Source organism: Pseudorca crassidens, unplaced genomic scaffold, assembly GCF_039906515.1.
Source record: "Pseudorca crassidens isolate mPseCra1 unplaced genomic scaffold, mPseCra1.hap1 Scaffold_50, whole genome shotgun sequence".
Classification (NCBI taxonomy): domain Eukaryota; kingdom Metazoa; phylum Chordata; class Mammalia; order Artiodactyla; family Delphinidae; genus Pseudorca; species Pseudorca crassidens.
The window spans coordinates 2063431-2081060 of record NW_027136302.1 but is presented as its reverse complement, the minus strand read 5'-3'; positions in this window follow the sequence as shown (position 1 = coordinate 2081060).

Genomic DNA, 17630 nt, shown 5'->3' with positions numbered 1-17630 from the left:
TGGAGGTGTCTGGACGGGCAAATTTAACTCTCATTTCCCACCAGGAAGAGGAATTAACTAAAGGCTCAGCGTGTGATACCGGAACCAGATTAGGGCCTGAAGCAATCCTGCGGTGTTGCGGCCAGGTCACAAGAAAGCGAGTTGAAGAAAGGAGCTCAGGGGCACTGTAATTCACAAACCTGCAGAGTTATAAATGACAGCTATCGTCCAAAAATATACTGAAGTAAGGCTGCCAAGAGGACTTGAAAGCGGGGCAGAATTGCAGGAAACCGATTTCAGGAGGTAGACTGGAATTGCATTGAAAGCATAGGAAAAGAGGCAGAACGTCCACAATGATGCACTTGGCCAAAAAGGGCGTATGCGTTTTTTCCTGAATATATTCAGGAAAAAACGCATACGCCCTTTTTGGCCAACCAAGCAAGCTTGCAAAGGAAATCTGCACTACAATGAAGTCTCACTTCCCCCCGGTCAAAAGGGCCATCTGAAAAAAGTGTAAAATCCAGAAAGGCAGGACAGGCCATGGAGAACTGGGAGCCTTGTTATGCTGATGGGCGGGATGTAAATTGCCAACAGACACTCGGGAGAAGTGTATGGTGTTTCCTGAAACATGTAAAACACAAAGCAACAGAGCCTAGGGCACTTCCACTTATGGTCCTATAGCTTAGGGAAATTAAAATCAAAAAGACACAGCCACCCCAAAGTTTGGGACGCCTCTGTTTACAAGAACCTCGTTTACGGTACAAGTTCAATATCGCAGACAGTGAAAAATGGATAAAGAAGTTGTGGTACTTACGTACAATGCAATATCACTCAGCAATGAAATCTATGTCATCAGGCCCGTAGCAGCATAATGAGTGGATTCAGGTATGATGATTCTAACTGAAATAAGTCACACAGAAAAAGAAACATCATAAGATATCAGTAATACACGGAATGTAAACTTGGCTAACAGGAACTGAATTACAAAACAGAAAAGGGTCTCAAATTTAGAAAAGCAACTTATGCTTGCTTAAGGGGAAAGGTGAGTTGGGGTGCTGCATAAAACCAGAGATTGAAATGAGCACAGATAAAGTTCCTTAAGCCAAATATTTAATAGACAAGAGCTACTCCTTGCTCAACGAAATGGACTCAACACCCCATATTAAATGCCTAAGAATGTACCTGACTAGTAACTATCTTAAAAGCTATGGATTGCTATGTCTCCGAAAGGGAACCAAGCGTGTGTACAGGGGCATAAACGTAGCAGTGATAGGATTGGAGAGGTTTGGTGAGCAAATGAAGACCCTTTGAAGTAATATTGCATGGTACCCATTCCACGGGTCTCAACTCTCCAGGTTTCAGGGATTCTTCCTTCAGCTAACACATGCATGTGGAACCCAGAGTATGATCAACCATGTGATCGGGAGACGTGTTCCAATATGTCTCAGTTCTCGTCCCCTGGTACTCGGGTGCAACATTCCAGACGCTTTACTAACACTCTCCCGACTTGGAGAGTCAGTGCCTTTAACCTCCTGTTTGGCCCAGTTTGCAATTTCTGCGGAAGATGAACAGGAATAGGGAGAACCAATGAGAGACTAGCTGGAGGTGTCTGGACGGGCAAATTTAACTCTCATTTCCCACCAGGAAGAGGAATTAACCAAAGGCTCAGCATGTCGTGCCGGAACCAGATTAGGCCCTGAAGCAATCCTGCGGTGTTGCGGCCAGGTCACAAGAAAGCGAGTTGAAGAAAGGAGCTCAGGGGCACTGTAATTCACAAACCTGCAGACTTATAAATGACAGCTATCGTTCAAAAATATACTGAAGTAAGGTTGCCAAGAGGACTTGAAAGCGGGGAAGAATTGCAGGAAACCGATTTCAGGAGGTAGACTGGAATTGCATTGAAAGCATAGGAAAAGAGGGAGAACGTCCACAATGATGCACTTGGCCAAAAAGGGCGTATGTGTTTTTTCCTAATATACGCCCTTTTTGGCCAACCAAGCAAGCTTGCAAAGGAAATCTGCACTACAATGAAGTCTCACTTCCCCCAGGTCAAAAGGGCCATCTGAGAAAAGTGTAAAATCCAGAAAGGCAGGACAGGCCATGGAGAACTGGGAGCCTTGTTATGCTGATGGGCGGGATGTAAATTGCCAACAGACACTCGGGAGAAGTGTATGGTGTTTCCTGAAACATCTAAAAAACAAAGCAACAGAGCCTAGGGCACTTCCACTTATGGTCCTATAGCTTAGGGAAATTAAAATCAAAAAGACACAGCCACCCCACAGTTTGGGACGCCTCTGTTTACAAGAACCTTGTTTACAGTACAAGTTCAATATCGCAGAAAGTGAAAAATGGATAAAGAAGTTGTGGTACTTATGTACAATGCAAAATCACTCAGCCATGAAATCTATGTCATCAGGCCCGTAGCAGCATAATGAGTGGATTCAGGTATGATGATTCTAACTGAAATAAGTCACACAGAAAAAGAAACATCATAAGATATCACTAATACACGGAATGTGAACTTGGCTACACATGAACTAAATTACAAAACAGAACAGGGTCTCAAGTTCAGAAAACCAACTTATGCTTGCTTAAGGGGGAAAGTGAGTTGGGGTGCTGCATAAAACCAGAGTTTGAAATTAGCACAGATACCATTCAATAAGCCAAATATGTAATAGACAAGACCTACCCCTTGCTCAACAAAATGGACTCAACAATGAGGTATCACCGCACACCTGATAGAATGAGCATCATGAGAAAATCTACAAACAAAAATGCTGGAAAGGGTGTGGAGAAAAGGAACCCTCTTCCACTATTGTTGGGAATATAAATTGATACAGTCACTACGGAGAACAATATGGAGTTTCTTAAGAAACTAACAATAGAATTACCATATGATACAGCAATCCCAGTACTGGACATATACCCAGACAAAACCATAAATCAAAACGAGACATTCACCGCAATGTTCATTGCATCAGTATTTACAATATCGAGGTAATGGAAGCAACCTAAATGCCCACAGACAGACGAATGCATAAAGCAGTGGTACATATATAATATGGAATATTACTAAGCCATGAAAAGGAATGAAATTGGGTCATTTGTAGAGACGTCGATGGATCTAGAGACTGTCATACAGAGTGAAGTAAGTCAGAAAGAGAAAAACAAATCTTGTATATTCATGCATATATGTGGAACCTAGAAAAACTGTACAGATTAACCATTTTGCAAGGCATAAATAGAGCAACAGATGTAGACAACAAATGTATGGACAACAAGGGGGGAAAGCTGTTGGGGGGGTGGTGGTGGGAGGAGTTGAGAGACTGGGATTGGCATGTATACATTTATATGTATAAAATAGATAACCAATAAGAACCTGCTGTATAAAAATATAAAATAAAATTCAAAATTAAAAAGAAATAAAATTTAAAAAATAAAACAGAAAAAACAATTATTCCCTTCACATACATGTATTTATATGAATAAATTATTTCCATGCTTATATCTGTAAATACAAAAAAGAGGAATAAAATCTACCTTGAACCAAAAACGAAAAAGAGAAAAAAAACACAGAACCCACCAGTTCCACAGAGGAAAACCGTATCAGGGCACTTGCTCCAGTTGTAAACAATTCTGAAGTTGGCCAGTGGTGGGGAATCGTCTCCCATTCAGCCAGCAGCCCCCACGCAACAAGCGTCCTCATTGCAAAGCTGGGGCACCGTGCCGAGGCATCTGTGAGTAAACGTGAGCTGAGCCCCAGGCCAGTTGCTGCTGAACTATTCCCACCCGTCCCAGGTAAAACACCTGAATATATACAAGGACTTGAAAGCCTAGAGGAAGGGCCATAGAGCCACACGAGTGACAGCATGCCGGCCGACTTGGTGCCTGCAGGCCAGCCAGGATGGTCCTGGCCCTGGGTGCTCTTCTGGAAGATTTCCATTTCCCTGCCTGAGATACCCGTCCTGTCCCTGCCCCCACTGCTTTTTTCCTTCCTCACCTCTGCCCAGGGAGAAATTCCAGCAGCAGGTATGGGTGACACATCCTCTTCTTTAGCAGGTGGCAGCCTGGCAACTGCTGCAGAAAGTCCAGCAGAGCCCCACTCACAGTGGGCCACCCACAAAGCCGTGGCCTCTCACTCCCTCCCACCAGCCCAGCCCCGAGACTGCTGACAGGGCAGAGAAAATGGCGTCAGGCACGGCTGCAGGGGCTCTTGCTGCCTGGAGTGGTATTTATATTGATCTCAACCCAGGCACACCTGGGGAGGGCTGGCCCGCACGGTAAGGCTGCCCAGGTCAGCCAATCATCACCCCTCAGGGGCTCACAGTTGCAGAAAATGGAACTTGCTGAACCGGCCAGGTCCAAGGAACCGGTGTGGGCTCCTGAGAGTCAGGATAGACAAGGGGCTGCAGCTTTGGCTTGTTTTCTAATCATTTTATCTGGCCCATGAGTGGGAGACAACTTCAAGAAAACCCTCTCCTTATGAGAGGAACCCAGGAGTCAGGGAGAGGAGGGGTGGGTGGTGGTTGGAGACAGAGGCCTGGTGCCCCGGGTGCAGTGGAAGTCTCTGGAAGACCAGGTGGAGGGAGGCCGCACAGAGTGATGCCCAGGGTCACAGACCTGTCGCAGCTGCTGTTTGTTAGTTCAAGTCCTGCTCTGAGGTGCTCTGTGCCAGCTCTGATTGACAGGTGAGCTGGGGGTGCTCTGCAATGAGGGCTATGTGCACGGTTCCTGTGTGCCCAGCCCTGCCACGGTACCTGCAAGGGTAGCTCTGTATCCTGGGAAGGGCCTGACCACGAGAGCCCCGTGGGCTGGGGTGGGGGTGGGGTACCTGCCCAGGTGAGCTCCATATTCTGGGATTGGTCTGACCACGAGAGCCCCATGGGCTGCTGGGGACCTGGTAAAGGATGTCAGGACAGTCAGTGAAGCCACCGAGGATATACCTCCAGTTGCTCCTAATTCCTACACCCTGCTGGTCATTCTACCAACCACCAGGACATGGTATTCTGTATTAGTCTTCAATGATGCCTTCTTTTGTATTCCATTAGTCCCAGAGTCACAAGAAATTTTGGCTTGTGAGTGGCAGGACTCAACATACAACTAAAACAATACTTCCGGGCCGTCTTGCCCCAAGGGTGCAAAAATTCCCACACCATCTTTGGGGAAAGCTTAGCTAAAGACCTAAAAGTTCTACCTCTGGAAAAGGAAACCCTCCTTCAGTACGCAGACGACATTCTGATCGCCAGCCCTACTAAGGAGGCCTCTGAACTACCAAGCCAATAAAGGATAGAAGTTGTCCAAGAAAAAGCTCAAATATCACAGACTGCGGTGACCTGCCTGGGCTTCATTCTCACAGAAGGTCGGAGAAGCCCATCCCAGGAAAGGGAAGAAACCATTTGCAGCCTTACCCCTTTCTAAAACTAGAAGACAGCTTAGGGGTTCCTGGGGAGGCCAGGGTTTGCTGCTTCTGGATCCCTAACTACAGTCTACTAGCTGGGCCTCTATATGAAACACTGAAAGGAAAAGATGATGATCCTTTTGAATAGAATCCAGAAGTGGCCTTTCAAGAATGGAAAGAGCAGTCAATTCAGACCCTTGCCCTGGAACTCCCTAATTTAGCTAAACCCTTTGACCTTTACATTCCCGGTGAAAGGTGAATCGCCATTGGAGAATTAGTGCAAAAACTGGGACCACTTGAAATGGAACAATGCAAGAATGCCATCCAGGTAGGATAAACTACGGTCACCAAGGGGCTTGGCCCACTGCCGCATCTGGCCAAGATACTGGCGGTATCTAAAAACCTGGAAATCAGCAGCCCAAAAGGCCACCTCCCTCCTAAGGGAAAAGGACCCCACGTGGTGATCCTAACCACCAACCATGCCCTGAAGTTGCAGGGTTCGCTCCGTGGGCACACCGACCTCGAGTGAGGAGGCCCTCCAACTCCAACATCCAGAGAGATAACCGGGGGCAACAGGGCACCATGACGATTCGTGTGAACATCACTTGACCTGGAGTTTCTCTCATAAAACAACAAGAGTGTGTCCCAAAAGAGTAGACTACTGCTTGCAGGACTTACTGCACCCAGAGGGGAGCTAATAATCTTGGCGGGGGAACCGTATATCACACTGTCACCATAGAAAAGCCTACAGACACCGTGATGATGGTGGCCAATAAGACCGGCTGGACTCCTGTTTACTTCAAAAGGCTGTTGACTCAGTGGTCATCATGGTCCTTGATCACCACTGACCCTGGACTGTCTGGGAGTTGAGCGGGCAGGGCTCTGACACCTGGTGCTGTTTGTACGTTAATTCAGGGGCCTAATTGAAGAAAGCGCAGACTACTGGTCAGAGCATCTAGGCTGGCAGAAACGGTCAGCCTAAGGTGGCCGAACAAATGTGGGGCGGGGTGAAACCGGCCCCCACAGCGTCTCTGCACATCTCTTTCCTGGACCCTTAAAGGTCATTAGAATCTATAACACTTCCAATGCTGGTGCTCAGGTGGACGAGCAGGGAGGCAGGGGGCCTGGGGACAATCAACGTCACCTGGAGGCTGCTGGGGAGAAGCTCTGACCCTCGCCCCCGGGTATTAGGGTTCCCAACTCAGCACTCAGCAGTTACAGAAGAAGTGTCTGCACCCTCAGCACTCCAAGAATGAGGAACGGGACAAAAGGCAGAGGAGGGGTTTGTCCCCAGCAAAGCCCATTAAAAATCCCTGGGAGATAAAAATAGAATCTGGGCAATAAAGTCAAGTCTAACCTTTTTTATCCTTTGTGCTTTGTCTAATTTCACGTGCTCCTAGGGTCCCGCATGCAGAGGTTCCACACCCGGCACTTCAGACCAGATTTCCTAGTGCAGAATGGCTGGGTCGACACCTCAGCTCCTGGGGCCCAGTGCAGACTCCACGATATAGAGCCTGAGCTGCAGCCAACCTGGCCCTCGAGAGCTCCGCCCCCTCCCTCCCACTGACTCTGACAGGATCTCTACACAGCAGCCCAGCCCACAGCCCACGGGGTAGTGCATGCTCTCACCTCTCCATTCTCTGATCAAAATATAAAGTTTCCTTTGCTTGTGAACCAAACTCAGTCTCGATCTGTTGGCCCCAATGACACTGGGCAGGGGGACACTTGTTGGGGTCCACTCTGGAGGATCAGTAACAGAAATTGAGACTATTGTAACCTCAAAGAACAGATGTGTGAGCCAAACTGTAGTTAACATAGAACAGTGTATAAGGCTCGGGTAAAATAAGATGTTTCTAACACTTCCATTTGATATTTCCATCACTTTATTATAAGCAAGTTCAGTGAAAAGGTTTGTCTTATTTGTCAGGTCAATATTAGAGAAACGAAGTGATTTCTTTCCAAGGATGTACATCTAATAATCTTGGTTAAAGCTTCAATCTTGTTTTAAATGCTTTTCCATTGAAAATGATACCTCTCTTTCAGTTCCCCCATTTCTGAGAAGTATAAAATCTTATAATTTATTATTACCAAAGGGGAAAGGTGGGAGGAGGGATAAATTAACAGTTTGGGATTAACACATACACACTGCTATGTATAAAATAGATCATCAACAAGGAACTACTGTATAGCACAGGGAACTACACTCAACATTTTGCAATAACCTATAAGGGGAAATAATCTGAAAAAGAATAGATATTTTTATTGACATCATCTATCAATGACAGTTAAAGTGTAACCTAAGGGAAGCTGGTGGTGAGTGCTTCTGACCCTGAAGACTTCAATCATCTAAAGTTTGGACTCTGCCTACTTCCCAAGGCCCTTAATGAACATATGTGTAGCCGTAGCTTAAAAAATTCCCCAGTTTGGGTTTCGGGGAGACACTGATTTTGAAAAAGCCCTGGTGTTCTCCTTACATGAATGGGACTCTTCCTACTGCTAAAACATGTCTGTCACACCCAGAGGATGGTATACCGTCTGATCGGGAAGAGTTTGGAAAAGGCATCTCATCTCCTCATCTCCTGGTGCTCGGGTTCACCCCTCCAGCGTCTTTACTAACAGTCTCCCCACTTGGAGATGTCAGCACTGTCAACATCCTGTTACGTACAGTTTGGAATTTGTCCAGAGGATGAAGCGGAAGGATGAGGAACAATGAGAGACAAGTCCTAGGTGTTCAGACAGGCACATGTCACTCTAATTTCCAATCAGGAAGACGAATTGACCAAAGGCTAGGGTTGCCCATGGAAACAGTATAGGGCTTGAGGAAATCCCGCTGCTTTGTGGCCAGTTCCCATAAACACAAGTTGAACAATGGAACTCAGGGGCAGTAAAATTCACGAAACTGCAGAGTTGAAAATATCCATCACTGAAAAATGTCTTGAGGAAAGTCAGAGAAAAGGACTTGTAAGCAAGGGAGAATGGCAGGAAAGGGATTTGAGGAGGTAGAAAGGACTCGCCATTAAGCACAAGAAAAGGAGCTGAACATTGCCAACATTGCAGTTGGCCAAAAAGGGTGTATGCGTTTTTTTCTGTATATATTCAAGAAAAGGGCATACACTTTTTTAGCCAACCAAACAGGTGGGCACTGGAAGTCAATACTACAAAAGATATCACTTCACATCAGTCAGAAGAGCCATCCTCATAAAGCGTAAACAACAGAAATGCAGGACAGGGCAAGGAGAAGAGGGAGCCCTGTGAGACTTATAGTGGAAATGTATATTGCCAACGGCCATTCTGGAGAAGTGTATTGTGTTTACTAAAGCATCTAAAAAATGAGCTACAGAGCATAGGGCACTTGCACTCATGGGCGTATATCTTGAGAAAAACAAAAATCGAGAGGACACAGGCACCCCAATGTTTACCCCCTCTCTGTTTAAAAGATCCTCAACTAGGATATAACTTAAATGTCTCTGGAGGGAAAAAATGGGTAGAGATGTGGTACTTAGGTAGAGTGGAATATTATTCAGCCTGGAAATCAATGAAATATGGCCAGTTGTAACAACTCCGGAGGAGTTACGTATGATCTTTCTAAGTGACATAATTCAAAAAGAAAAAGACACATATCATAAGATATCACTTAAAGGTGGAATCCAAAATGGCTACACATGAAATAAATTACAAAACAAAAACATAGTCAAATATGTAGAAAACACGCATAAGGCTGCTAAACGGGAAAGGTGGGGAGGGGTGAGGCATCACCCAGGAGGTTGAAATTAGCAAAGATACCATTCCAAATACCAAACTGATAATCAACAAGGCCTACACGGTAGCTAAAAGAACTGCACTCAGCACACTCAAGTCACCGGAAAAGAATATATACGACTGGTAAGAATCTGAAAAAGAATTTACTGATGTCTCTCTGTACGTGAATCAAGTGGATGTACAGCAGCAAGAAACAGAGCTTTGAAAATCAGCTGTAACCAATATAGTAATAAATTGAAAAAAATAAACGACAGAGAGACAGAGAAAACCTCTTACAACTTTTCCTCAGGGCCGGTGATGCAACATGGATTGAACACATCTAGACCCACAGCAGGATGAGACATAAGGCTGGAAACTGTTTGCGCTAAGAGAAATGTGAGGTTGGGTGAGGAAATGCACACCCTTTAAAGTAATACTACCTGGTACCCATTCAATGGGTCCCAAATATGCAGGTTCAAGGGATCTTCCTACAGCTAAAACATGCATGGAAAACCCAGAGGACTGTACACCATGTGATCGGGAGATGTGTCTAAAATGCAGCTCATTTATCCTCTCCTGGTGCTCCTGTTCACCATTCCAGCCACGTTACTTAGAATCTCCCCACTTGGAGAATCAGCACATTTCAACTTCTGTTTCACACATTTTGCAAATTGTGAGGAGGATGAACGGGGAACCAATGAGAGAATAGTTGTAGGGGTTTGGACGGGCACATATCACTCTAATTTCCCATTAAGAATAAGAATTGAAAAAAGGCTCAGCCCGCCTCGCCCGAGCCAAAATAGGGCCTGAAGCAATCCTGCGGGTTTGAGGCCAGCTCACAAAAGAGCAACTTAAAAAATGGAGCTCAGGGTCACTGCAATTCACAAACCTGCAGAGTTATAAATGAAAACTAACGTCCAAAAATATGTTGAGGTAAGGCAAAGAAGAGGATCTGAATGCAAGACAGAATTGCAAGAAACAGATTTCAAGAGATAGATTGGACTCGTCTTTAAAGCACATGAAAAGCGGCAGAATTTCGACAATGATGCAGTTGGCCCAAAAGGGCGTATGCGTTTTTTCCTGATTATATCCAGGAAAAAACGCATACGCACTTTATGGGCAACGAAGCAAGCAAGCAATGCAAATGTGCACAACAAAGAAGTCTCATTTCCCACTGGTCAAAAGGGCCATCCTAAAAAATTGTAAAAACCAGAAATGCAGGACAGGCCATGGAGAACAGGGAGCCTTTATACGCTGATGGGCAGTGTGTGAACTGCTGAGAGCCACTCTGGAGAAGTGTATGGTGGTTCCTAAATCATCTAAAAAACAGAGCTACAGAGCATAGGACACTTCCAATCATGGGAGTATATCTAGGGAAGTCTAAAAATCAACAAGACACAAGCACACCACAGTTTAGGGCTACTCTGTTTACAAGAACCTCAACTTCAGTATACCTTAAATATCCCAGGAAAGAGAACAATGGATAAAGAAGATGTGGTACTTATGTACAATGGAATATCTCTTCACCATGAAATCAATGTAATAAGGCTAGTAGAAGGATAAAGAGTGGATTTAGGTCCGATAATACTACTTGAAATAAGTCAAACAGAAAAAGAAACATATCATAAGATATCACTTATAGAGGGAGGGTAAATATGGCTGCACAAGAAATGAATTACAGAACAGAACAGTGTCTCACATTTAGAAAACACACTTATTTCAGCTTAAGGGGAAAGGAGAGGTGGGGTGATGCATAAAACCAGAGTTTGAAATTAGCACAGATACCGTTCAATAAACCAAATAGGTATTAGACAAGATCTACACCTTGCTCAATGAACTGGCCTCAACACACCCTATACACCGCAGAGAAATATATCTGAGTAATAAGAATCTTACAACCCATGTATTGATATATCTCCATAAGGGAATCAAGTGTGTGCAGAGTGGCACAAACACAGCAGTGAAAATGAGCTAAACCCCATTATAGAAATAAATTTTAAAAACAAAACGCAGAAACAATGAAAGAGAGAAAAATTCTTACAAAATTCGCTCAGGGGCTGTGATGCAACCTGGATTGACCACATATAAACCCACAGCTGGATAAGACATAAGGCTGGACACTTGGGGCTGAGAGGATTGATGAGCTTTGGTGAGCAACTGCCAAAAGTTTAATGCAATACTTCATGCTACTCATTCCAAGGGTCCCAACACTCCAGGTTGAAGGGAATCTTCCTACAGCTAAACCATGCTTGGGAAACCCAGCGACTGGTATACCATATGATCGGGAAAGGTTTCTAAAACGCACCTCATTTTTCCTCTCCTGGGGCTCCGGATCGACATTCCAGCCGCTTTACCAAAAATATCCCCACATGGAGAGTCAATGCCTTTAAGTTCTGGTATCGCACAGTCTGCAGTTAGTGCGGAGGATGAATAGGAATAGGGGGAACCAGTGAGAAACTAGCTGTAGCGGTTTCAATGGGCACATGTCACTCTAATTTCACATCAGTAAGAAGAATAAACCAAAGGCACAGCAAGGTGCCCCAGAAGAAGAATAGGGCCTGAAGGAATCCTGTGGTATGAGGCAAGATCACAAAAATAAGAGCTGAAAAATGGAGCTAAGGGTCACTGCAATTCAAAAACCTGCAGAGTTATAAAGGCCAACTATTTTCAAAAAATATATTGAGGTAAGGCTATGAAGAGGCATGGAAAGCAAGGCAGAATTGCAGGAAAACGATTTCAGGAGGTAGACTGGAATTGCATTTAAAGCATAGGAAAAGAGGCAGAACGTCCACAATGATTCACTTGGCCAAAAAGGGCGTATGCCTTTTTTCCTGAATTTATTCAGGAAAAAACGCATACACCCTTTTTGGCCAACCAAGCAAGCTTGCAAAGGAAATCTGCACTACAATGAAGTCTCACTTCCCCCTGGTCAAAAGGGCCATCTGAAAAAAGTGTAAAATCCAGAAAGGCAGGACAGGCCATGGAGAACTGGGAGCCTTGTTATGCTGATGGGCGGGATGTAAATTGCCAACAGACACTGGGGAGAAGTGTATGGTGTTTCCTGAAACATCTAAAAAACAAAGCAACAGAGCCTAGGGCACTTCCACTTATGGTCCTATAGCTTAGGGAAATTAAAATCAAAAAGACACAGCCACCCCAAAGTTTGGGACGCCTCTGTTTACAAGAACCTCGTTTACAGTACAAGTTCAACATCGCAGAAAGTGAAAAATGGATAAAGAAGTTGTGGTATTTACTTACAAAGCAATATCACTCAGCAATGAAATCTATGTCATCAGGCCCTTAGCAGCACAATGAGTGGATTCAGGTATGATGATTCTAACTGAAATAAGTCACACAGAAAAAGAAACATCATAATATATCAGTAATACACGGAATGTAAACTTGGCTATACAGGAACAGAATTACAGAACAGAACAGGGTCTCAAATTTAGAAAACCAACTTATGCTTGCTTAAGGGGAAAGGTGAGTTGGGGTGCTGCATAAAACCAGAGATTGAAATGAGCACAGATAAAGTTCCTTAAGCCAAACATGGAATAGAAAAGAGCTACTCCTTGCTCAACGAAATGGACTCAACACCCCATATTAAACGCCTAAGAATGTACCTAACGGGTAAGTATCTTAAAACCTATGGATTGCTATGTCTCCGAAAGAGAATCAAGCATGTGTACAGGGGCATAAACGCAGCAGTGATAGGATTGGAGAGGTTCAGTGAGCAAATGAAGACCCTTTGAAGTCATATTGCATGGTACCCATTACACGGGTCTCAACTCTCCAGGTTTAAGGTATTCTTCCTTCAGCTAAAACCTGCATGTGGAACCCAGAGTATGATCAACCGTGTGAACAGGACACGTGTTCAATTATATCTCAGTTTTCCTCCCCTGGTACTCGGGTGCAACATTCCAGACGCTTTACTAACACTCTCCCCACTTGGAGAGTCAGCGCCTTTAACCTCCTGTTTGGCCCAGTTTGCAATTTCTGCGGAAGATGAACAGGAATAGGGAGAACCAATGAGAGACTAGCTGGAGGTGTCTGGACGGGCAAATTTAACTCTCATTTCCCACCAGGAAGAGGAAATAACCAAAGGCTCAGCGTGCCGTGCCGGAACCAGATTAGGGCCTGAAGCCATCCTGCGGTGTTGCGGCCAGGTCACAAGAAAGCGAGTTGAAGAAAGGAGCTCAGGGGCACTGTAATTCACAAACCTGCAGAGTTATAAATGACAGCTATCGTCCAAAAATATACTGAAGTAAGGCTGCCAAGAGGACTTGAAAGCGGGGCAGAATTGCAGGAAACCGATTTCAGGGGGTAGACTAGAATTGCATTGAAAGCATAGGAAAAGAGGCAGAACGTCCACAATGATGCACTTGGCCAAAAAGGGCGTATGCGTTTTTTCCTGAATATATTCAGGAAAAAACGCATACGCCCTTTTTGGCCAACCAAGCAAGCTTGCAAAGGAAATCTGCTCTACAATGAAGTCTCACTTCCCCCCGGTCAAAGGGGCCATCTGAAAAAAGTGTAAAATCCAGAAAGGCAGGACAGGCCATGGAGAACTGGGAGCCTTGTTATGCTGATGGGCGGAATGTAAATTGCCAACAGACACTCGGGAGAAGTGTATGGTGTTTCCTGAAACATCTAAAAAACAAAGCAACAGAGCCTAGGGCACTTCCACTTATGGTCCTATAGCTTAGGGAAATTAAAATCAAAAAGACACAGCCGCCCCAAAGTTTGGGACGCCTCTGTTTACAAGAACCTTGTTTACAGTACAAGTTCAACATCGCAGAAAGTGAAAAATGGATAAAGAACTTGTGGTACTTACGTACAATGCAGTATCACTCAGCAATGAAATCTATGTCATCAGGCCCGTAGCAGCACAATGAGTGGATTCAGGTATGATGATTCTAACTGAAATAAGTCACACAGAAAAAGAAACATCATAAGATATCAGTAATACACGGAATGTAAACTTGGCTATACAGGAACAGAATTACAGAACAGAACAGGGTCTCAAATTTAGAAAACCAACTTATGCTTGCTTAAGGGGAAAGGTGAGTTGGGGTGCTGCATAAAACCAGAGATTGAAATGAGCACAGATAAAGTTCCTTAAGCCAAACATGGAATAGAAAAGAGCTACTCCTTGCTCAACGAAATGGACTCAACACCCCATATTAAACGCCTAAGAATGTACCTAACGGGTAAGTATCTTAAAACCTATGGATTGCTATGTCTCAGAAAGAGAATCAAGCATGTGTACAGGGGCATAAACGCAGCAGTGATAGGATTGGAGAGGTTCGGTGAGCAAATGAAGACCCTTTGAAGTCATATTGCATGGTACCCATTACACGGGTCTCAACTCTCCAGGTTTAAGGTATTCTTCCTTCAGCTAAAACATGCATGTGGAACCCAGAGTATGATCAACCGTGTGAACAGGACACGTGTTCAATTATATCTCAGTTTTCCTCCCCTGGTACTCGGGTGCAACATTCCAGACGCTTTACTAACACTCTCCCCACTTGGAGAGTCAGCGCCTTTAACCTCCTGTTTGGCCCAGTTTGCAATTTATGCGGAAGATGAACAGGAATAGGGAGAACCAATGAGAGACTAGCTGGAGGTGTCTGGACGGGCAAATTTAACTCTCATTTCCCACCAGGAAGAGGAAATAACCAAAGGCTCAGCGTGCCGTGCCGGAACCAGATTAGGGCCTGAAGCCATCCTGCGGTGTTGCGGCCAGCTCAAAAGAAAGCGAGTTGAAGAAAGGAGCTCAGGGGCACTGTAATTCACAAACCTGCAGAGTTATAAATGACAGCTATCGTCCAAAAATATACTGAAGTAAGGCTGCCAAGAGGACTTGAAAGCGGGGCAGAATTGCAGGAAACCGATTTCAGGGGGTAGACTAGAATTGCATTGAAAGCATAGGAAAAGAGGCAGAACGTCCACAATGATGCACTTGGCCAAAAAGGGCGTATGCGTTTTTTCCTGAATATATTCAGGAAAAAACGCATACGCCCTTTTTGGCCAACCAAGCAAGCTTGCAAAGGAAATCTGCTCTACAATGAAGTCTCACTTCCCCCCGGTCAAAGGGGCCATCTGAAAAAAGTGTAAAATCCAGAAAGGCAGGACAGGCCATGGAGAACTGGGAGCCTTGTTATGCTGATGGGCGGGATGTAAATTGCCAACAGACACTCGGGAGAAGTGTATGGTGTTTCCTGAAACATCTAAAAAACAAAGCAACAGAGCCTAGGGCACTTCCACTTATGGTCCTATAGCTTAGGGAAATTAAAATCAAAAAGACACAGCCACCCCAAAGTTTGGGACGCCTCTGTTTACAAGAACCTTGTTTACAGTTCAAGTTCAACATCGTAGAAAGTGAAAAATGGATAAAGAACTTGTGGTACTTACGTACAATGCAGTATCACTCAGCAATGAAATCTATGTCATCAGGCCCGTAGCAGCACAATGAGTGGATTCAGGTATGATGATTCTAACTGAAATAAGTCACACAGAAAAAGAAACATCATAAGATATCACTAATACACGGAATGTAAACTTGGCTATACAGGAACAGAATTACAGAACAGAACAGGGTCTCAAATTTAGAAAACCAACTTATGCTTGCTTAAGGGGAAAGGTGAGTTGGGGTGCTGCATAAAACCAGAGATTGAAATGAGCACAGATAAAGTTCCTTAAGCCAAACATGGAATAGAAAAGAGCTACTCCTTGCTCAACGAAATGGACTCAACACCCCATATTAAACGCCTAAGAATGTACCTAACGGGTAAGTATCTTAAAACCTATGGATTAATATGTCTCAGAAAGAGAATCAAGCATGTGTACAGGGGCATAAACGCAGCAGTGATAGGATTGGAGAGGTTCGGTGAGCAAATGAAGACCCTTTGAAGTCATATTGCATGGTACCCATTACACGGGTCTCAACTCTCCAGGTTTAAGGTATTCTTCCTTCAGCTAAAACCTGCATGTGGAACCCAGAGTATGATCAACCGTGTGAACAGGACACGTGTTCAATTATATCTCAGTTTTCCTCCCCTGGTACTCGGGTGCAACATTCCAGACGCTTTACTAACACTCTCCCCACTTGGAGAGTCAGCGCCTTTAACCTCCTGTTTGGCCCAGTTTGCAATTTCTGCGGAAGATGAACAGGAATAGGGAGAACCAATGAGAGACTAGCTGGAGGTGTCTGGACGGGCAAATTTAACTCTCATTTCCCACCAGGAAGAGGAAATAACCAAAGGCTCAGCGTGCCGTGCCAGAACCAGATTAGGGCCTGAAGCCATCCTGCGGTGTTGCGGCCAGGTCACAAGAAAGCGAGTTGAAGAAAGGAGCTCAGGGGCACTGTAATTCACAAACCTGCAGAGTTATAAATGACAGCTATCGTCCAAAAATATACTGAAGTAAGGCTGCCAAGAGGACTTGAAAGTGGGGCAGAATTGCAGGAAACCGATTTCAGGGGGTAGACTAGAATTGCATTGAAAGCATAGGAAAAGAGGCAGAACGTCCACAATGATGCACTTGGCCAAAAAGGGCGTATGCGTTTTTTCCTGAATATATTCAGGAAAAAACGCATACGCCCTTTTTGGCCAACCAAGCAAGCTTGCAAAGGAAATCTGCACTACAATGAAGTCTCACTTCCCCCCGGTCAAAGGGGCCATCTGAAAATGTGTAAAATCCAGAAAGGCAGGACAGGCCATGGAGAACTGGGAGCCTTGTTATGCTGATGGGCGGGATGTAAATTGCCAACAGACACTCGGGAGAAGTGTATGGTGTTTCCTGAAACATCTAAAAAAGAAAGCAACAGAGCCTAGGGCACTTCCACTTATGGTCGTATAGCTTAGGGAAATTAAAATCAAAAAGACACAGCCACCCCAAAGTTTGGGACGCCTCTGTTTACAAGAACCTCGTTTACAGTACAAGTTCAACATCGCAGAAAGTGAAAAATGGATAAAGAACTTGTGGTACTTACGTACAATGCAGTATCACTCAGCAATGAAATCTATGTCATCAGGCCCGTAGCAGCACAATGAGTGGCTTCAGGTATGATGATTCTAACTGAAATAAGTCACACAGAAAAAGAAACATCATAAGATATCAGTAATACACGGAATGTAAACTTGGCTACACAGGAACTGAATTACAGAACAGAACAGGGTCTCAAAATTAGAAAACCAACTTATGCTTGCTTAAGGGGAAAGGTGAGTTGGGGTGCTGCATAAAACCAGAGATTGAAATGAGCACAGATAAAGTTCCTTAAGCCAAATATGGAATAGACAAGAGCTACTCCTTGCTCAACGAAATGGACTCAACACAGCATATTAAACGCCTAAGAATGTACCTGACTGGTAAGTATCTTAAAACCTATGGATTGCTATGTCTCCAAAAGAGAATCAAGCATGTGTACAGGGCCATAAACGCAGCAGTGATAGGATTGGAGAGGTTCGGTGAGCAAATGAAGACCCTTTGAAGTCATATTGCATGGTACCCATTT